Source organism: Arachis stenosperma, chromosome 6, assembly GCF_014773155.1.
Source record: "Arachis stenosperma cultivar V10309 chromosome 6, arast.V10309.gnm1.PFL2, whole genome shotgun sequence".
In the NCBI taxonomy this organism is placed as follows: Eukaryota; Viridiplantae; Streptophyta; class Magnoliopsida; order Fabales; family Fabaceae; genus Arachis; species Arachis stenosperma.
The window spans coordinates 94,802,597-94,825,459 of NC_080382.1; the positions used below are offsets into that span (position 1 = coordinate 94,802,597).

General features: G+C 34.1%; 1 pseudogene; it reads left to right on the plus strand.

Moving 5' to 3' along the window:
• The first annotated feature begins 288 nt into the window (after positions 1 to 288).
• On the plus strand, positions 289 to 384 carry LOC130937181 (small nucleolar RNA R71; annotated as a pseudogene).
• Positions 385 to 22,863: the final 22,479 nt, after the last annotated feature.

The following is a 22,863-nucleotide window of genomic DNA, read 5'->3' on the forward strand; positions in this document are numbered from 1 at the left end:
TTAATTTTAGCTCAAACCTCATGATTTAGCATCAATTTAATGGTGGTTGTTTGATTTAAAGAAGTTATGCATTTTCATTCCAAATTACTTACTTAGGATGCAAGAAAGTGCACAAAGACTAGTAAAACAAGTGAAATTAGCTTGAAAAATGGGTATATGATGACCTGTCATCAGTAATCTTCTCTGGTGTTTTTTTCATGTGAAATGAACCACCTGCAGAATTATCTAAACACATTTTGGACATTTCACATAAGCCCTTATAAAAGATATCCAGTTGAGTCCATTTAGAAAACATGTTTGGAGGACATTGCCTGGTCAGCAGCTTGAATCTCTCCCAGGCTTCATAGAGGATCTCACCATCTTTCTGTCTGAAGGTCTGAACCTCCACCGATAGCTTAGTCAGCTTTTGTAGTGGAAAAAATTTAGTCAGAAATCCAGTGACTACTTTATCCCAAGTGTCCAGGCTCTCCTTGGATTGAGAACTAGCCGTAACTTTGCTCTATCCCTCACAACAAATGGAAAGAGCATGAGTTTGTAAACCTCAGAATTTACTCCATTAGTCTTCACAGTATCACAAATCTACGAGAAATTAGAAAAAAATTGATTTGGGTCTTCCTGAGGAAGTCCATGATACTGACAATTTTGTTGCACAAGAATGACTAGCTGAGGCTTCAGTTCAAAATTGTTTGCAGCTATAGGAGGCACCACAATATTTTTCCCATAGAGATCTGTATTGGGGGCAGTGTATGAATCAAGCACTCTTCTAGGTTGTTCATTCTCATTCAGATTTACCACATTGGCATTGGCAGCACGATTATGATCCATGGTGGACTCTGCAGCTTCCATGTCAAAGGTTTCACTCAAATTTTCACTAGCCTTGTAAAATCTAGCTTGTTGCAAACGCCGTCTCAAAGTCCTTTCAGGTTTAGGATCAAAATCTAGAAGAGGTTCCTTGTCTTTATTCCTGCTCATAAACAGACAGAAGACAAGAAAAGTGGGATTCTTTATGTCAGAGTGTATAGAATTCCCAGTGAGGTAACTTGTGTAAAGAAATAAAATAAAAATACTTACTAATTAAGGCTAAAAATTTTCGAAAATGATGATTAGATTTAGGCTAGGAATTTCAAAATTTAATAAGAAAATTAAACAGGAGAATTAAAATAAAATTAACTAGGTAACACCAAACTTAATTTCAAAAATTAAGGAAAAACAATAGTACTAAATTTTAAAAAATTATAAAGCAAAAATTAAGTAAAAAATTAAACTAAAATGCCTAATCTAAGTAATCAAACAACTAATAGTTCTCAATCACAGTCAATCTCTGGCAACGGCACCAAAAACTTGGTACAGAATTTATAACCCACAAACTAACCGACAAGTGCACCGGGTCGTACCAAGTAATACCTCAGGTGAGTGAGGGTCGATCCCACAAGGATTGATAGACTAAGCAAAAATGATTGAATGATTTACTTAGTTAGACAAGCAGAAAAGAGTGTTTGAGTCTCAATTGCATTAAACAGTAAATTCAAAAAATTAGAAAGTAAGCAGTGAACGGGTTGTGAAATATATGGAAAAAATAGTTAAGGTTTCAACGATATTTATTTTCCGAATTAACTTTTCTTACCAACTATCTAAATCATCCAAGGTTCAATCCATGGAAAACTATATGTAACTAAACCCTAATTCTTTAGACCTTTTTAGTCTCCTCTAACCTTCATTAACCGCCAATTCCTTGGTGACTTGATTCCAATTAGAGGGTTAAGTTTAATTCTAGTTTATATGCCACAGAAATCTTAATTATCCAAATATAAGAGGATTATATGACACGTATCCCATCAAGTACAGATAATTAGAAATTTAGGAGAAATTATTTTCAAGCTGTTGTTCAAACAACGAGCTTTTCCAAGTTTTACAAGAACTCAATTAGAACAAGGGTCATACTTCCGTTCCACCCAGATTCATAAGATAAAGAACGAAAACAATTCTTGAAATGGAAATCAATGCATGAATTAAAATAGAAAAGTAAAAGTATTAATTGATAGAATAAATAGAGCTCCTAACCTTAACAATGGAGGTTTAGTTACTCATGATTCAGAGAGAAAACTAGGGTTCTGTAAAACTATAAAGTGTGGAATGAGGTCTGAGAGAAGAGAAGAGCCTGAAGGGCTGATTCTTTTCTCTTTTATATCTAATCATAATTAATGTAAAATATATTTTCTAAAACTAAATAATATCTTTTTCTATTTTAAAATAAAATAAAAGTTTTAATCAAAACCTAATTAAATCTCGTTGCATAGCTTGATGGATGCGGGACCACTTTGATTCATATGAACTAGCGCCTAACTTGGGAAATTCCAAGTTAGGCGCCACACTTGTAGTGCTTCCAGAGTGTCTTTTGCATTGAATTGGCACCTAACTTCATGAATTAAAGTTAGGTGCCACCCTTGCAGTCTTGAACATGAGTCTTGGTGATTGAACCGCCACCTAGGCAGCCTTGAACTTAGAGTTTGTGCTTCTTCCGGTGCCTAACTTGGGATTCTCCAAGTTAGGCGCCACTATGCCAGCATTACTTTGATAGAAGTATAGACTATTATACATCTTTGGAAAGCCCTGAAAGTTAGCTTTCCAAAGCCGCTGAAATCACGTCAATTGGACCTCTGTAACTCAAGTTATTCTTGTTTGAGTACAAGGAAGTCGAGGTTGACAACATCATTCGCTTTCTTCCTTTTCTGCTACAAAACTCCGTCAAATCCATCCGAATGCTACCTGAATTAAACAGAAATTGAAAACAACTCAATGTAGCATTCATAGTGGCTAAAAGTAATTAAATCTTGATTAAACTTAATAATTCAAATGCAAATTCACTAGAAAAAGATAGAAAAGATGCTCACGCATCAGCTTCACAGGTCGAGTCTGGAGTTTGATATTTATATCTTTTGGAACTCTGATCTTTGTATATATGTCTTATCCTTTCTTTCATCCTAGTGTATCCTTTTACGTAATCTTTATTTGCTTATTTTCTGAACGAGTGTGCGATTTTCTATTACGCCTTTGTTAGCTTCTTCTTCAAGGCTCCTAGTTATGATTTTATTCAACTATATTTATATATGTCTTTTTCTTTTAGAGGTCATAATACCTCGCCATCTCTGCTTTATGACTTAAGCGTAAAGCTCTGCATGGTAAGGTATTACAGGTGGCGAGGTATTACGACCTCTAAAACAGAAAATACATATATAAATATAGTTGAAAGAAATTATAACTAGGAGCCTTGAAGAATAAGCTAAGCAAAAGGTGTAACAGAAACTCGCATCACACTCGTTCGAATAAATGTAAAATGGATACGCAAGATCAAATGGAAAAGGATAAACGATATATATAAAGAGAGTTCCAAAAGAGACTAATGTCAAGCTCTAGACTCAACCTACGAAGCTAAGGCCGGCCAGAGTATAAACATATATATATATATATATAACCCAAAATGTATCTCAAACTACAATATAAACACCTGTTTTTCCATTGTCAACCTCTAGGAGGGACTGATACAAAAATACAGGGCAGAGAATTTATTTTCATATATATACATAAACAAAATACAAAACACCAATTCCCAAAAGAGAATTCTTCGCTTTCAAAGAGTCTCCAAAATGCTCAATGAGATGCCTTTCGACCTGCATCTAAAAAATAATAGAATATGTATGGAATGAACTGGGGAGGGGGTTCTCAGTATGGTTAAGATGCCCACATAGATAATATATACGGTCTTGGAAAAGCCAGAGGCATTCCTAGAACTCCACACTTAAATTCAAACTTAAAATTGACTCTAAATTAGAAATATTGGTAATCTAACTAAGGGATTCTAGCTCTAATCTAACTCTTCACCTTGTATCTCCTTCAAACCTCTTAACCACTGGGTGGAACAACCCTCATCACACCTCCGCCAAGAGAGGATCTCTCAGATACAAACGCATACAAATCAAACAAAAAAAACACAGATAAAAGTACAGATACAACAAGTAGAACAAATAGCAGATGAGCATAGTTAAACAGTTAGACAAACAAAAACAATGCACACTCAAAAAAAATATACAAATGCATATGATGTATGCCTGTCCTATAGCTTATGAGTCTCACCTGTCAGTTATATTGCCAAACCCGACATGTCCGGTAGCTAACCTTAGACAATCCCTCTGTGCGCGTATCCATAAGCTATCCTTGTATTCTGATACCATGAGGATAGCTTATGTGTCCTTTTGGGCTGAATTTGTGGGCCACGAGACTTCTTTATTGTTGTCATGTGCTAAGGTAGAAGAGTAGTTTAATACAGCTACCATTGATGATATTAAGAATCATTACGGTTTGTGCAGAACAAACTTATCACGGTCACACTTGATACAAGAGTTCTGCGAGTGATGCAACTGATGACAGGTATGCTATGTGCTTCTTGGTACTTAACATGAACAGATATAAGCTAGTAGCTTATGTTTATTTTATTTTATATATATATATATATATATATATATATATATATATATATATATATGCCCATAGAGGAATCTGGAGAGTTAAAGTACTCGGTCACATCTTGTGACAGCAAGCCACTGCATCTACCTTGGAAAACTCGTGTCTAAGATAATCTTATTATCCATATGCCATATAGTTCATTCAATATCAATCAGTCATCATCAATCTAGCCTTTATTCATATTATACTCAATACTTCTGCACTTCATCAATTAAAATCCTTCACTTTATAACCCTCTTCACTATCATGTTAACTTCCTCTAGGTTTTAACTCTCTTCCCTATGCTTAGAAACTAGGCATCGGACCTTAGAAAGTAGTTAAAGAGGATTAGAAAACTAGAGGAATGGTTAAAAATTAAAAACTATACTTTTCATCAAAACAGGGGTCATGCGTATGCATGCCACTCTCGCGTATGCATGAGTGTTAAAATGGCAAAATCGCATATGTGAGCTCCATCCACATATGCGAGCTTATGGAACAGAAAGGGGGTTCCCACGTACCCCCAGTCGCATATGCGTGAGTGTAAATAAGGCACTTTCCCATACGCATGCACATTCTTGCGTATGCATGATTGAAAAAATTGACATAGTCGCCGACACATCCACCTCATGCATACGCGAGTGTGTTGAACAGAGAGGATTCTTGCGTACGCATGCATATTTCTATGTACTCATACCTTGTGTTTTTCTAAAAAGCTATTAAGTCTGTAGAAATCAGATTTACACACCCAACTTTGAACGCGCATAACTTTTTCGTTAAAAATCATTTTCAATCCATCCTTCAAACATCTTCACGGACCTAGTTTTTGTTCAAGATAAGTTTTACAAAATTTGAGAGTCCGGAAGCCAAGTTATGGCCCGCCGAAGTTGGTCAAAAATAAACTTTTATCCAAAATCACCAAACCTTAAATTTTCCAAAATCCTCAATTCAAATCAATTCATCTAGAACCAAATCAATACCAATTGCCCCTCCATCATTTTTTCAATCAATCCATACTAATTATTCAATCAACTCACAATCCACCATTCACAATTCTTACCAATATCATAATCTCCATAAATCCTCATCATTTTATAATCATCAAAATCATACCACAACACATATAAACTCATTCAATCTTCATTCACAATTCATATACCACACACACAATTCAATCAAGAATTTATTCAGTTTATTTCTATCTTAAAGTCTACTAGCCTAAATTTCCACGTAACATTATACATTAACTACGAGAAACCAAAACCAAACCTTGGCCAATTTCTTCCTATGCCCAGAACACCTCAAAAACCTCTCCTCCACGTGCTCTAAGTCTCTAAATATTAACTCCGCAAGCTCAACCACCAGAATTTCATTCTAAACCACCAATTGGACTCCAATTCAACATGAAACTTAGTCTAATTCATACATTATCGCTATAATTAGCATAGGGATTATTAATCCAATAATTCACAAAGGTTTAATAGTTTTTTACTGTACCCACAGGTATATTAAATAAAACTCAGTGATTACCCTCCGCTAGAGTTTACCTAAACCATCAAAATTACCAAATTTCTCAATATCAAAACCAAAATTTTTGAAATTGAAGAGGAGAAGGATGAATGAGAAATTTTAAATTTCTTACCACTTTGTTCGGATAGTTTTGAAGAGCTCGATGTGGTGGTTGTGTGGTCACAAACGGTGTGGCGATCGAAACTCCGGATTGGAAGATATCTGGAATTGAAGTTGAGCTAGGGCTAAGGTTTTGTTTTCTCCCCTCACTCCAAAGTTTAAGCGTGTTCTTTGTGTTTTGGGGGAGGAAATGGCTGAGTCAAGGTTCTTATATGTTGGATCATGGGTCTGGTTTAGGCCTAGATCGACCGGTTTGGCCTGTTGGCCCTTTTTTTATCAAAAACCTTTAAAATTAATGTTAAAATTTGTATTTAAATACTTCTACTCCCCAAAACTATAAAATTAAATTTCCTAATTTCTTTGAATAATAATTAATTTAGGTTTAATTACTCTGCATGCAGGTCCTTATAGTTTTACCGAATTTCTAATTAGGTCCCTATACTTTTTTCTTTTCAATTGGGTCCATATACGTTAATTTTTTTTCAATTAAGTCCCTGCTGTGAGAATAACGTTTAAGATAATAGAATATTTTGTTTAAAAAATGAATATTCTTATGAATAGGTTAGAATAGCTAGTTGAACATACATCTATTTTTTAAAATACCAAAATAACCCCCGGCATTTTATCCCAAAGAAAAAAAAAACCCTAGCCAGCCTTAACTTACTCTTTGAAGATCGTGTGCACTACATTTCTCCTTCGTCGGTCCGTCGTTTTCATCAATAGCCATCGTCGTCCATAGCGGAGGCTTGGTGGTCATCCGTTCATCCCATCCTTCTCTCTGCACTTCTCTGTTCTGCGGTTTTCTGTACTGTTTTCCCGTCGAAGCCCTCGCCTTGCGTCACTTCGCTGCGCGGCACCTCGCGTCGCCGTGGCCCACCTTGCTTCGCCTTGATCTGCCTGTACTCAATCTGTCAAAATAGGTGACATTAGAACTGTTTTTTTCATTTATTCAAAGTTGATGAAACATGTTTATGCATATGTCTATTTTTTCGAAGTTGATTAAAATTGGTTTGCTCTAATTTTAGTGTTTGATATTCATATAGATATTGTTTTGAAGTAACACTTTTTAGCATAATTCTTGCTTAGATACTATCGTTCATTTTTTACTTAAAGTGAGTGGATCAAACCTAGATACTATAGTAGTAGTTATGACTTGTGAAGTTCAATTGGTGTTCAAATGCAATAAGGTTTAGTGATTAATTTTGAATACTATAAGTATACTCTTAAGTATTAATGTAAGGTATATTATGCTGTCATTAGATTATATTGAATCAAATGTTTGTGTGATTGCCAAGACATGAATTCTAACAGTAAAACCTTCTTGATGAGTTGATATATAATTTAGTTATGCTTAATTTAGTTGGATAGTAACTACATCAAAATGTTTTCTTAATCAGTTGAAAAACATATATGTATGTCCACTCTGCAATTATTTCTTAATTTAGTTCTTCTGATATATTTTTACATGCAGCAATGTAGATTTGGTTGTATTTAATGTCAATTTTAGGGTTGCTCTCTGTTGATAGTGAAGATGCTTTTGATTCAGCTTCTAAAGTAAATGTACATGGGTATGTTGACTGTGAGTCGCTTTTATTTTATTGAACTTATTCAAAGCATAATTTTAAATGTTTATCGGGTGTGTGTTTGAGCAGGATTGAACAGATAGACTATCAACACTAAGTACTATACTGCTGATGTTTTTGTGTAGACAGCTCATCTTTGTGATGATTTTTCTGTACAGAACTTGCCCGTGTTTCAACAAGCAGCAACGCTGGTGATAGCGAAAATTGCGTTGGTTAGGAATTTCTCTTGTAGAAATTAGAATTTCGTTGTAAGCATAGCTCCAAACCAACAAACAAATCTCACATCAAATTAAATTTGGTTGTCACAAAGAACAAACCCTAAATAAGAATTAACCGAAGTATTTCAACTCCGAGTCGTCTCACAAGAAATTGCAATGAAGTGTATGATTATTGGCTAGGAAGTATGTTTTGGGGTTTTTTTTATAGGAGACATGAAAGATAAATGACAAGGAAGTAAACTAATAGCTAAAAGGTCTTGGCAAAGGTTGGTAGTCAAGGATCTCTATCCTTATCACTAACCACAACTTGAGAATTGGCAAGGATCAACCCCATTAAGTCATCCTCTAACTAATAAAGGAAAGCCAAATGAGCTATGTCAATCTAAGTCCATAAGTCCTAGATCTCCACCAATTCAATTAGTGAAATCTAGGGTTAATGGCTCCCAATCATCAATCACTTGGACATTAGCAACTTAAGAGTTCCTAAGTTACCTTTCCAAGCCAAGAGCATAAAATTCTACTCTAAAGCCCAACCAAGCATTTTTCCAAACACTTGGTGGGTGTATAAGGAAAGCTTGGTAAATTGCAAGGAAAGATAAAATATAACAACAACCAATTGCAATTAAAGTAAATCCACATCTCAATTCAACAATAAAAGAAACATCAAACATTAAATGTAAACAAAATCCAACATGAGCATTCATAAACATAAAAGAGACATAAAAGTAAAATTGACACCATAAACTAAGAGAATGAAAGTGTAGAAATAAGAAATTGTAGAAAAAACAAGATGAGAACAATAATCAAAACCTAGATCTAAGAGGGAATTAGGCTAACCTAACCTAATTCTAGCGAGAAGAGGGAGCTTCTCTCTCTAGAAACTAACCTACATGATGCTAAGCTACCAAAAAATTGCTCCCCCCTTGCCCAAGCTTAAATTCTGCATGAAATAGCATTAGAAATGAGTTGGATTGGGCCCAAAATGAGCTACAAAATCACTGGCCACGATTTCACTTTAGTGGGCCACGAGCAGCATCGGCACGTACGCGCCCTGAACGCGAAGTAACATATGACAAATTTTATATCATTTCGAAACCCCGGATGTTAGCTTTCCAACGCAACTAAAACCGTCTTATTTAGACCTCTGTAGCTCACAAGTTATGGTCGATTGAGTGCCAGGAGGTCAGACTTGACAGCTTTACGGTTCCTTTATTTTTTCATGAGTTCTCCCACTTTGCATGCTTTTCTCCTCACTTCTTCCATCCAATACTTGCCTTATGAATCTGAAATCACTCAACAAACATATCAAGGCATCGAATGGAATTAAAGTGAATTAAATTTAGCTATTTTAAGGCCTAAAAAGCATGTTTTCACATTTAAGCCCAAATCTAGAGAGAATTACAAACCTTGCTATTTCATTGAATAAATGTGAAAAAAGGTGATAAAATCCCCCAAATCAAGCACAAGATAAACCACAAAATTGAGGTTTATCAGCTGGTGATAATTTTTGACATGAATAATGTTAGTTCCTTCACTTGACTACTCTTCAATTTGTTTTTGGTCAATAATCATTTATTCCATGAAAAAATCTTGGTTACTTTCATTGTTTTAATGTGTGTCTTGTTTTTGGCAATGAGGAATCTCAAACAATAGTTTGAAATAAGCAGACCAAGTTTCAACTAATTTTAGCTTGTTCAACAACATTATGTTTGAGCTATATTTTGACATGGTTTTTAACCATGTGCTATATTTTGGACAGAAATATAAAAAGTTTATTTTTTTTTGTTAGACCAAACCTTGGTTTGTAAACTATAAACAAAACACATCAATATTAAGTGAACTATTCTTCGGCTACTTTTTTTATTCTGTCTGCCTTAAGCTTGCATTTATAGTGATATATTCATATAATGTAAACTTAATTTTCATTTTTCTTGTTATATGCAACCATCTTCTCTAATTGCTCTCCAAGATTAGGTATTTGGCACTGATATTCAAAACTTTTATATGATCATATATGGTTGCAAATATTTGCTTTTATGTGCAGCAAATTGTTGAGACACCTGATGAACTCAAGTCTGCTCTCTCAGAATCCTTCTCAGCTTGAAACTGGCCATTATCAATGTTGTCAATGTTATTATTGATCCCTATGCTAGTTCAAAGAGTGGAAAGCTGCAACACAAGAATTGATTTTCAGATTTCAAATTTCAATAACACAAATTGCATAGCCTTGTGGTTTTCTATGGTGTACCATGATATGATAAAGACACAAATTATATTCCATGAATCCACACAAATGTAAAATATTACATGATCATAATGAATACTTGAATGATTAAAACTTAATTTTATATATACTTATTACTACTATTTCTATTTCATTTTATCCATTCCTTTTTTTTAGATTCTTAAGATAAGGTATTTTGAAAGTAAAAAAAAGAAGGTATTTTTGGTACAATTTGTATATAAATAAGTAAAAGAATGATACTGATAAAATAAAAGGGATTATAGGAATATCTGTTATGCCGTAAAGTCATTGAATAAAGATTATAGGAATATCTTTCATTGAATATTTATAGTTTCACCGAATTTTCAATTCAGTCTCTATACTTTTTTTTCTTTTTAATTGGGTCCCTAAGGATATACAAGTAATTTCACAATTCATTAATATTTTTTAGACATTTAACGTTAATAGGGACTAAATTTAAAAAAATAATGTATAGGGACCCAAATGAAAAGAAAAAAAAGTATAGGGACCTGCAGAATAATTAAACCATTAATTTATTAGCTAATTATTCATTAATTTTCAGGGGTTTATAGTTTTCACATGCAACGCCTGCTTCCAGAAGAGAAGAGTTCGATGATGACTACAAAGAGGGATGGTGGTTGCAGTGGCTGCAGGGCGGGGATATGGGGTTGCGGGACTGCGATTGGGGACTAGGTTTCTCCATATGAATTTTCAATTTTCAAAGAGAAAGAGAAGAGTGGGACTAGTGGGCTACGTTTGGGGGATTAAGGTTATTTCTTTTTTCTTTTTTTTAAAGGTTAAAACATCGTTGTTTTAAGGATCTGCCAGTTTCGGCAGTTCACTGGTTAGCTGTCAATTTGGCTGATTCTTTAACCGTTTTTTGCCAGGCAGTTTATGAGGTCAACCAAACTGGTTAGGTGATTGGTTTCCAATTAATCTGGTTGAACTGGCCAGTCCGATTCAATTTATAAAACTTTGATAATGGATAAGTAAAAGACTATTTAATATTTAATATTTTTATGTAATCTAATTCTAAATATTTTGATATGTTTAAAATATTCAGATGCTGACAAAAAATAACTTTGAAAGATTCCAATGTTGACAAAAAGAATCTTAAAAGATGTTATCGATAAAAAATAGTTAAAGGATGATTAATTTTGTCAAAAGTAACCATCTGTTAGGGGTAGCAAGCGAGGAAGCCCGCCCTTTTTTTTAATGGCGGGCTGGCGGGCCGGAGGGCTAAACTCGTCAAATATCCTCTTTTTTTACTTTTAACTATTAAATAATATATATATAAAGGCATAACAAAATCTCTTCTATTTTTTACTTTTAACTATTATAATTTCTAAAGATATAAACAAATTATAATTTTATATTGATAAACATTAAAGTCTTTGTAATTATAAATATCTAATAAACATAATTATAAATATTCTTCCCAAAGCAAATAAACATAATCCAAAACATAATTATAAATATTGTCTCTAAAACAAAATAAACATAATCCAAAACACTCAATTTTTATCTGCATTCTCTTGTAAGTTGGGTTGGGAAAAGTTGAATTTTGGCAAAAAAAAATTTATAAAAATACCCCCTGCCGAAAAAATACTAAGCCCGGCAGGGAAGCCCACCATGCCCTGCCAAAGTCCGCGGTTTAAGCGATGCGGGTTTGGCAGGCTTTTGCTATTTGACGGTCCTAATTTTTCAATCCGGTCTGCCTTTTTTGGCGGGTTACGCGAGCCAGGCCGGCGGATTTAGGCCCGTTTGCCACCCCTACCATCTATCAATTGAGTTAACTAAAATTAACATTAAACATAGACATGAAAGTTAACAATGTTTTAAAAATCCTAATCCCTTTTTTTCCTAAAATTCTCATCTCTTTTTCTTCTTTTTCATCATCTACTAATATATTTTTCCTTTCTAATCTCTTCATGTAAGACCCAGAACTTTTGAAAAATTCTATTTTAAACTAATTTTAAATCATATATTTATTTACAGTTTTAATTTCAGAAGTTATTTTATTGAAAATAATTAAAGGAAGTTTTGATTAATTGGATTTGAAATAAATTAAGGATTTTCATCCAAACTCTATAATTATGGATTTTTTTTCCGATTCACAATTTAAAGTTTTAGAAATCCAAAAATAATTAGGTTTGGCTATTTAAATTAAGATTTTATCAAATTTTATAATTATTGAGTTATTCTCTATATTTAAATTATAAAGTTAGTAGTTGTTAAATAATAAGAATTTTATATGACTTAATTTATATACTTTATATTTTCATAATTCAATACTATAAGTTTTAAGGATAAAGAAAATTAATTATATTACTAGGTATTTTTAATTAGAGAAATTGATTGAGAATCAATTAGTATTTTTATACCACAAATAATATTTTAAAGTGATTTTAGAGATTAAATTAGTTTTTCACATTAATACTCTATGTTCAAATGTTATTAAAATTACCTTACTCTAATTAAACCCAAAATCCCCAAATTGAAACCCTAATTCTACCACAACACAACACTCTCACAAACACACTCCCAACCCAAACCTTAACCCCATTACCCAAGGTTAACAGAAGGAAAAGAAAGAAAGAAAAAAAAGAAAGGGAAAGGGAAAGAAGCAGGGCGCAGGAAGAAGGGAGAGGGAGAAGAGGGAGGTGGCGCAGTGGGTGTCACTGCCACCGTCATCGCTGCTGCTGACAGAGGAGAGAGGAGGTCCGAGAGGAGAGCGTCGGTGGAAGAAGGAGGAGCTCGTGCCACCATCGCAGACTGCCACTGTCATCGCGCCACTCATCGCCGTCCCGAGAAGGACCAGGACCGAGGGAGAGAGGGAGCCGCGCGAGGAGTAGTCATCGTTGCCGTTCGTCCTCCCCGTTGCTAGATGTCGTCGCCACCGTTCACGAGAATAGAGAGAGAGAGAGAGAGAGAGAGAGAGAGAGAGACGCGCTGTGTGGGAGCTGCCTCCATGAAGTCCGTCGCCGTTGCTGCAGTTGTCCGTGTTGCCACCGTCGCCGAAGGGAGCCAGCATCGCCTTCGTCCCTAGGTGAAGAAGAGGAGAGAGAGATATGCGATGAAGGAAGGGCCGTAACCTGTCCAGTCGCCATTCATGTCACCAGCACCATCTTCGTCCGAACCGCCGCCAGATCCGACGTTGCCAAAGCTTCTGGCCGAGCCTCTGCTGCTGGGAACGCCTCTGCCGCCATTGAGAACCACTGCCGGTAAGGGTTTTTAAGTTGGCTTTCATTCTTTTTGAGTTTCTGGAAGCTTTTCATCACTGCATGTTTGTTACAGTCGTCGTCGTCAGAGTTCTGGTTGCCGCTGTCACTCGAGGTGGCTACCGGAGCTGCCGCCAAACTGGTTCAACTACCGCCGTTGTTTCATTTTCCTAGTTCGGTAAGTATTAATGTTTCGGAAACCCCTGTGTTAGTATTTTATTATGTTTGGTTATAAACTCTGGGGTTTGGTAACGTAGGTTTGAGTTCTGTTTGTTGCATGTCACTTTTAAGATGTTGTGAGTGCTGCGAAAGTGATCAGAGGCTGAGTTTGTGGTTGTCGTTGGTTTCGGGGTAAGAGGAAAGAGTTTGGTTGATGCGTTTGGGTTATAGTTTCGACGAGTCGAGGTAGGGGCTTTTTATACAAACTAATTTATTATAAAATTGGAATTGTTATAAATAGATATGATGTGCGAAATATATTTCTGGTGATTGTGTGAGTCTTATGAATTGTCTAATTTGTATTGGATGAATATGATTGCCTGTTTGATTGAAATAATGTTTTATTTTGTCCAAAATGGAGGTTTCTGGTTGTTTTGAATTGAAAGGATTTTAGTAATTAAAATCTGAATTTTTTTTACTGGAAACTGATTTGGTCTTGAATCCCTTGTAAAAAAGAGTTGAGGATTGGTTTGGTTGGGACCCGAAAAGGGTGGCAAAGTCCAAGTTTTAGGCAAGATGCTGCCGAAATTTCTTTAAAATATGAGATTTTGATTGAAACATTATTTTGAAAATAATGAATTATATTTTGAATTAAATGTTTGTTAAATAAATTATGTTTGAACTTTTCTTATTAAGAAAACTATTATATTTTAGATGTAATTTATTTCAGAAAGGAATTATGTTTTAAAGTCAATTTAAAAATGAAAATTCTCATGTTTTGGAATTTGATTTAAGTAAACAAATTTGGAGGAGTTTTAGAGGATTTAAAAGAAACTAAATTTCGATTGACTGATTTCAATTTACGTTTTAGGAAATATCTGAAGTACTCCTTGAAATTTTGATTTAGAAAAACTAAAACAATTTTTGAACCCTTTGGAAACACTTCAGATTGTGGAATGAAACTGAAATTAGTTTTTGGATTCAAATGACTTGGTTTTGGGTTTAACTTCTACTTTATTTCTTCAAATCAAGAAGTTAAAGTTTTAGAGTTTTTTGATGAACTTAAGGAAATGAGTTAGGTTATTCTTTCTTAAAGTCTTGAGATTCTGCTGAAAAATTTTATCACCAAATCCTTGTTTAAAATGAATGATTTTGGGTCTTTCAACAGAGATTTTGAATTGGGCATGATTTTGAAAATTTTTAGGTGTTTTGGAAAAATGTGAGAAGTGGCTCCGTTTTGAAAAGCGATTCTTGGTAAGATGTGAATTGAATACATTTGTTATTTAAAAGTAAATGGGCCAAGAATGATTTTGAAATAAGCTATTGGGCCTGATTGATTGTGGATATTATCGAGATTGATGAGATATTGTTCGGTAGGCGTAAGGACCGGGTTCGTTCTGCTTACGCTGAGTTGTAGACATAAGAGCCGAGTTCGTCCCGCTTATGTTGAGCAATTTGATATGCATGAGAAATTGTTTGGTAGGCGTAAGGGCCGGGTACATCCCGCTTATGCAGAGAAATGTGAGGTCGGAGGCAGAGTATCCCACTCACATCCTTTCGGATCACAGAAGTGTGCAGGCATTGATATCCTAGACTGCATGGCGGGCACGTTATCCTAGAGGGTTCCCATTTATACGTGACTGAAAGGCAATATTCCCATGGGAATGTGTCAGGTTGGCAATTGAACCGACAATGTGATATCACAACCAGTAGGATAGACATTCATCATTTGCATTTATATGACATTGTTTGGGTGTGCATATTGTAATTGGTTTGCCTATGTGAATACATATGTTAACTGCTAACTGCTATATTTGTTGTAATTGCTATTAATTGTGTTTGAACTACATTAATTGAATTTGTGTTTGAGTTGTTAGATTGGATGGGCCTGAGGCCGTGGTTGGTATATTGAGTTCTAGTTCTGTATAAAGTGTCTGACTGGTTCAGCATAGACTTAATGAACCTATGCTTGGAACATGATGATCATTTATACCGCGTAGGTAATTGCTTTCATGGTTGTGGTCTAGAAAAGTATGAAAAATCAAACTCTTACAGCATAGACTTTTGAAGCTATGTTTGGGATATGTTGGTTGGTGGACGAAATTGTGATTTATGCTTGAATTGTTGTTCGAAATTAATTCCCCAGTAATGGCTCCAAAAAACTTGGTGCTCAATACCATGGTCTAAATATAACCTCACAACTTTGCTCAACTAACCAGTAAGTGTACTGGGTCGTCCAAGTAATACCTTACGTGAGTAAGGGTCGATCCCACAGAGATTGTTGGTATGAAGCAAGCTATGGTCATCTTGTAAATCTCAGTCAGGCGGATGATAATTGATTATTGGGTTTTCGAAAATATAAAGAGATAATTAATTTATTAATAAAGGATAGAAATATTTATGTAATTTCATTGGTAGGAATTTCAGATAAGTGTATGGAGATGTTGTATTCCTTTTGAATCTCTGCTTTCCTACTGCATCCATCCAATCCTTCTTACTCCTTTCCATGACAAGCTGTATGTAGGGCATCACCGTTGTCAATGGCTACATCCCAACCTCTCAGTGAAAAAGGTCCAAATGCTCTGTCACGGCACGGCTAATCATCTGTTGGTTCTCGATCATGTTGGAATAGAATCCCTTGATTCTTTTGCGTTTGTCATCACGCCCAGCAATCGCGAGTTTGAAGCTCGTCACAGTCATTCAATCCCAGAATCCTACTCGGAATACCACAGACAAGGTTTAGACTTTCCGGATTCTCATGAATGCCGCCATCAATTCTAGCTTATACCACGAAGATTCTGATTAAGGAATCCAAGAGATACACACTCTAGCTTTCGCTTGTAGAACGGAAGTGGTTGTCAGGCACGCGTTCATACGGATGGATGATGATGAGTGTCACGGATCATCACATCCATCAGGTTGAAGTAAGAATGGTATCTTAGAACAAGAATAAATTGAATTGAATAGAAAATAATAGTAATTGCATTAAAACTTGAGGTACAGCAGAGCTCCACACCCTTAATCTATGGTGTGTAGAAACTCCACCGTTGAAAATACATAAGTGATGAAGGTTCAGGCATGGCCGAGAGGCCAGCCCCCAAGGTCTAAGGACTAAACGTTCAAAGATTTCTAATACACTAGTAAAAAGTCCTATTTATAATAAAATAGCTGCTAGGGTTTACAGAAGTAAGTAATTGATGCATAAATCCACTTCCAGGGCCCACTTGGTGTATGTTTGGGCTGAGCTTGAGCTTTACACGAGCTGAGGCTTTTATTGGAGTTGAACGCCAAGTTGTAACATGTTTTGGGCGTTCAACTCTGGTTCGTGACGTGTTTCTGGCGTTTGACTCCAGAATGCAGCATGGAACTGGCGTTGAGCGCCAGTTTACATTGTCAATTCCCGAATAAAGTATCAACTATTAAATATTGCTGGAAAGCTCTAGATGTCTACTTTCCAACGCCGTTGAGAGCGCGCTATTTGGAGTTTTGTAGCTCCAGAAAATCCATTTCGAGTGCAAGGAGGTCAAATTCCAACAACATCAGCAGTCCTTTGTCAGCCTTTTATCAGAGTTTTGCTCAAGTCCCTCAATTTCAGCCAGAAAATACCTGAAATCATAGAAAAACACACAAACTCATAGTAAAGTCCAAAAATGTGATTTTAACATAAAAACTAATGAAAACATCCCTAAAAGTAGCTAGATCATACTAAAAACTACCTAAAAATAATGCCAAAAAGCGTATAAATTATCCGCTCATCACAACACCAAACTTAAATTGTTGCTTGTCCCCAAGCAACTGAAAATCAAATAGAATAAAAAGAAGAGAATATACTATAAATTCCAAAATATCAATGAATATTAATTCTAATTAGATGAGCGGGACTTGTAGCTTTTTGCTTCTGAACAGTTTTGGCATTTCACTTCATCCCTTGAAATTTAGAATGATCGGCATCTCTAGGAACTCAGAGTTCAGATAGTGTTATTGATTTTCCTAATTAAGTATGTTGATTCTTGAACACAGCTACTTTTATGAGTCTTGGCCGTGGCCCTAAGCACTTTGTTTTCCAGTATTACCACCGGATACATAAATGCCACAGACACATAACTAGGTGAACCTTTTCAGATTGTGACTCAACTTTGCTAGAGTCCCCAGTTAGAGGTGTCCAGAGCTCTTAAGCACACTCTTTTTGCTTTGGATCACGACTTTAACCACTTAGTCTCAAGCTTTTCACTTGGACCTTTATGACACAAGCACATGGTTAGGGACAGCTTGATTTAGCCGCTTAGGCCTGGATTTTATTTCCTTGGGCCCTCCTATCCGTTGATACTCAAAGCCTTGGATCCTTTTTACCCTTGACTTTTGGTTTTAAGGGCTATTGGCCTTTTCTGCTTTTTTTTCTAAAATTTTTTTTTGCCATTTTTTTTCGAGCTTTTGCTTTTTCACTGCTTTTTCTTGCTTCAAGAATCAACTTTATGATTTTTCAGATCACCAATAATATTTCTCTTATTCATCATTCTTTCAAGAACCAACAATTTTAACATTCATAAACAACAAGATCAAAAATATGCACTGTTCAAGCATTCATTCAGAGAACAAAAATTATTGTCACCACATCACTATAATTAAACTAAATTCAAGGATAAATTTGAAACTCATGTACTTCTTGTTCTTTTGTATTAAAAACATTTTTCATTTAAGAGGGGTGAAGGATTAATGGAATTATTCATAGCCTTAAGACATAGTTACTAAATACTAATGATCATAAAGTAGAGACACAAAACATAAATAAACATATAACATAAAAAAATGAAAAGCAGAAAAAAATTTAAGAACAAGGAATGAGTCTACCTTAGTGAGGGTGGCGCCTTCTTGAAGGACCATTGATGTCCTTGAGCCCTTCTATGTCTCTTCCTTGTCTTTGTTGCTCCTCCCTAGTGATTTTGGTGCTCCTAATAATTATGTGGAGGAAAATGTATCCCCTAAGGTATCTCAGGGATTTCTTGATGAGGGAATTCCTCATGTTCTCTTGATGTGCAGTCAAATGCTCTTCTACTGAGCTATGGACCCTTGAGATTAATCTCTCCATCTCCCATGACTTGGAGGTGGAAGCTTTTTGTCTTCCCTTTTCTTTTTTTTTTCTTTTTTTTTTGAGGTTTCTCTGAATTATTGATTTTTAGTTTCTCTTGACTTCCTCTTCAGAGTCCTTTCAGGTTCAGGATCTGCTTCAATAAGAATGTTCTTGTCCTTGCTCCTGCTCATATGAAAAAGAAGGGAACAAAAAATAATAATAGGAATCCTCTTTGTCCAGATATAGAGATTCCTTTATGTGAGTAGAAAAGAAGAAGAATAGGAAGGAGAAGAGGAAAATTCGAACTCAGAGAGAGGGGGGTTCGAATTTTAGGATGAAGAGAAGTATTAGTAAATAAATAAAATAAATAGAAGGAGGTGGGAGGAATAGAAATTCGAAAAATAAATTTTGAAAAAGGGATAGTAATTTTTGAAAATTAAAATGAAATGAAATTAAAATTAAAATTTGAAATAATTAGTTAATTAGAAGAATTTTGAAAAAGAGGAAGGTAATTTTCGAAAATTAGAGAGAGAAAATTAGTTAGGTGGTTTTGAAAAAGATAAGAAACAAACAAAAAGTTAATTAGTTAGTTGAAAAAGATATTAAAATCAAATTTGAAAAGATAAGAAGATAAAAAGTTAGTTAAGATATTTTAAAATCAAATTTTTGAAAAAGATAAAACTTTGAAAAAGATATGATAAAAAGATATGATTTTTGAAAAGATAAGATTGAAAAGATATTTTTTGAAAATATATGATTTTAAAAGATATGGTTTTAAAAAGATATAATTGAAGTTAGTTTTGAAAAATATTTGAATTTTAAAATCATAATTAATGACTTGACTCACAAGAAATCACAAGATATGATTCTAGAACTTAAAGTTTGAATCTTTCTTAACAAGAAAGTAACAAACTTGAAATTTTTGAATCAAAACATTAATTGATGATGTGATTTTTGAAAATATGATATAAAAATAAGAAAAAGATTTTGAAAATATTTTGAAAAAGATTTTTGACATTTTCGAAAATAATAAAAAATGGAAAATATATGATTTTTGAAAAAGATTTTAAAAAGATAAGAATTTTTAAACGATAAGATATTTTTTATTTTTGAAAAAAAAAATTTTTTTGAGAGAGAAAAACACTAAAAATACTTAATGCATGAAAATTTTGGATCAAAACACATGATGCATGCAAGAACACTATGAATGTCAAGATGAACATCAAGAACACTTTGAAGATCATGATGAACATCAAGAACATATTTTTGAAAAAATTTCAATGTAAAGAAAACATGCAAGACACCAAACTTAGAAATCTTTAATGCTTGGACAATATGAATGCAAGAATGCACATGAAAAACAACACAAGATACAAAACAAGAAAACATCAAGATCAAACAAGAAGACTTACCAAGAACAACTTGAAGATCATGAAGAACACTATGAATGCATGAATTTTCGAAAAATGCATAATAATTTTTAAAACATGCAATTGACACCAAACTTAAAAATTGACTCAAGACTCAACCAAGAAACACAAAATATTTTTGGTTTTTATGATTTTATGAATTTTTTTGTATTTTCTTTTATTTTTTTCGAAAAATTAATTTGAAGAAAAGAATAAGGAAATTCAAAATTTTTAATAAGAATTCCAAGAATCTTAGCAATGTTAGTCTAAAGCTCCGGTCCAGGAATTAGACATGGCTTCATAGCTAGCTAAAACACTAGACAGGCCAATGGCCAGCCAAGCTTTAATTGAAACATCCTATACAGTAGCCAATTTGCTGAGAAAGACAAATAAGCTCTTCTATAAGGATGAATAAAACCTCGGTCCAAAAGAATTTAGACATGGCTTTTACAGCCAGCCAGGCTTCATCATGCTTTATGAAACTCTAGAATTCATTCTTAAAAATTTAGAATAATTTTCGAAAATAGATGAGAAATTTTTGAAAAATATTTTTGAAAACTTTTTGAAAAGAAAATAAAAAAGAAAATTACCTAATCTGAGCAACAAGATGAACCGTTAGTTGTCCATACTCGAACAATCCCTGGCAACGGCGCCAAAAACTTGGTGTTGTTGTCGGATCAGAAAAACTTGGCGCTGTAGTTGCACGTAATTGTAATTTAAACAATCCCCAGCAACGGCGCCAAAAACTTGGTGGACGAAATTGTGATTTATGCTTGAATTGTTGTTCAAAATTAATTCCCCAGTAATGGCTCCAAAAAACTTGGTGCTCAATACCATGGTCTAAATATAACCTCACAACTTCGCTCAACTAACCAGCAAGTGTACTGGGTCGTCCAAGTAATACCTTACGTGAGTAAGGGTCGATCCCACAGAGATTGTTGGTATGAAGCAAGCTATGGTCATCTTGTAAATCTCAGTCAGGCGGATAATAATTGATTATTGGGTTTTCGAAAATATAAAGAGATAATTAATTTATTAATAAAGGATAGAAATACTTATGTAATTTCATTGGTAGGAATTTCAGATAAGTGTATGGAGATGCTGTATTCCTTTTGAATCTCTGCTTTCCTACTGCATCCATCCAATCCTTCTTACTCCTTTCCATGGCAAGCTGTATGTAGGGCATCACCGTTGTCAATGGCTACATCCCATCCTCTCAGTGAAAAAGGTCCAAATGCTCTGTCATGGCACGGCTAATCATCTGTTGGTTCTCGATCATGTTGGAATAGAATCCCTTGATTCTTTTGCGTTTGTCATCACGCCCAGCAATCGCGAGTTTGAAGCTCGTCACAGTCATTCAATCCCAAAATCCTACTCGGAATACCACAGACAAGGTTTAGACTTTCCGGATTCTCATGAATGCCGCCATCAATTCTAGCTTATACCACGAAGATTCTGATTAAGGAATCCAAGAGATACGCATTCTAGCTTTCGCTTGTAGAACGGAAGTGGTTGTCAGGCACGCGTTCATACGGATGGATGATGATGAGTGTCACGGATCATCACATCCATCAGGTTGAAGTACGAATGGTATCTTAGAACAGGAATAAATCGAATTGAATAGAAAATAATAGTAATTGCATTAAAACTTGAGGTACAGCAGAGCTCCACACCCTTAATTTATGGTGTGTAGAAACTCCACCGTTGAAAATACATAAGTGATGAAGGTTCAGGCATGGCCGAGAGGACGACGAACCAGCGAGGACGACGTTCTCACTCCCCTACAGGTTATTCCTTTTCAGGATATGGACGACGAAGCTTAGAAGAGTTATGTTCATTTTCTGTTTATTCGGTATTTTTGTATTATCTTAGTTATTATTTTTTTCTTGCATTTATCTTTATTAATTTGGTAAGAGGGATAGGAATTTGTGATAGGTATGTTCGTAAGTTAGTGTTACTATAATTTGATGTCCAACTTTAAAAAAAAATATCTGCCTTCAAACAATTCATTTCGTACATCCGTCAGTTATGTTGAATAAAAAAACTTCTACACATCTTTCACTATTACTTCATTAAAAAATTTTTATTGGATGTAAATTATTCATGCGGAATTTTTGCAATGGATATGCTTTTGAAAGAATAAAAGTAAAATAGTTTAATAGGACAATATTTTTTTAAAAAATTACACAGTAATTTTGTACCAATATATATCATAATTTATTTTGCATATAATATTCATCCATCTAAGATCAGTCGTGGAGTACCTTACAAAAATTATATTTCAGTAATTTTTTTATCTTATAACCATTTTATATTTTGTTATTCAAAATTTTGTATTTTGTATTTTTATTCAAGATTTATTTTTATATTTTATTTTAGTTTTGTTAATAAAAAAGTATTAATATTAGTTTTTTATAAATTAGATGTTTAAAAAACTACTTATTATAAAAAAAGTTAAGTCTATTTTTTTACTATAGGAGTACATATAATTCAGTCTTAAATAGCATCAACATAAATATATATTTATTCATTTTTTTAAAATTTATATTAATTATTAAAATAATGATATAATGAATGTACTCCTACAAAAAAATGAAAATAACTTCATAACTATATTTTTTGTTGGAAGGAAACATAACTCAATAAATGTAAAGTCTAATTTAAATAACTATAGTTAAATGAAATAAGTAATAAAAAACGGACATAAAATTTAACTTTTTTGTTATTTGGTATAAAAATAAATCATTATTCTCATACATAATGACATAGAATTTCAGCATTATCCTTTTCTATATGCATCTATTTTTTTAGTTTTTATCCATATTTCTGTG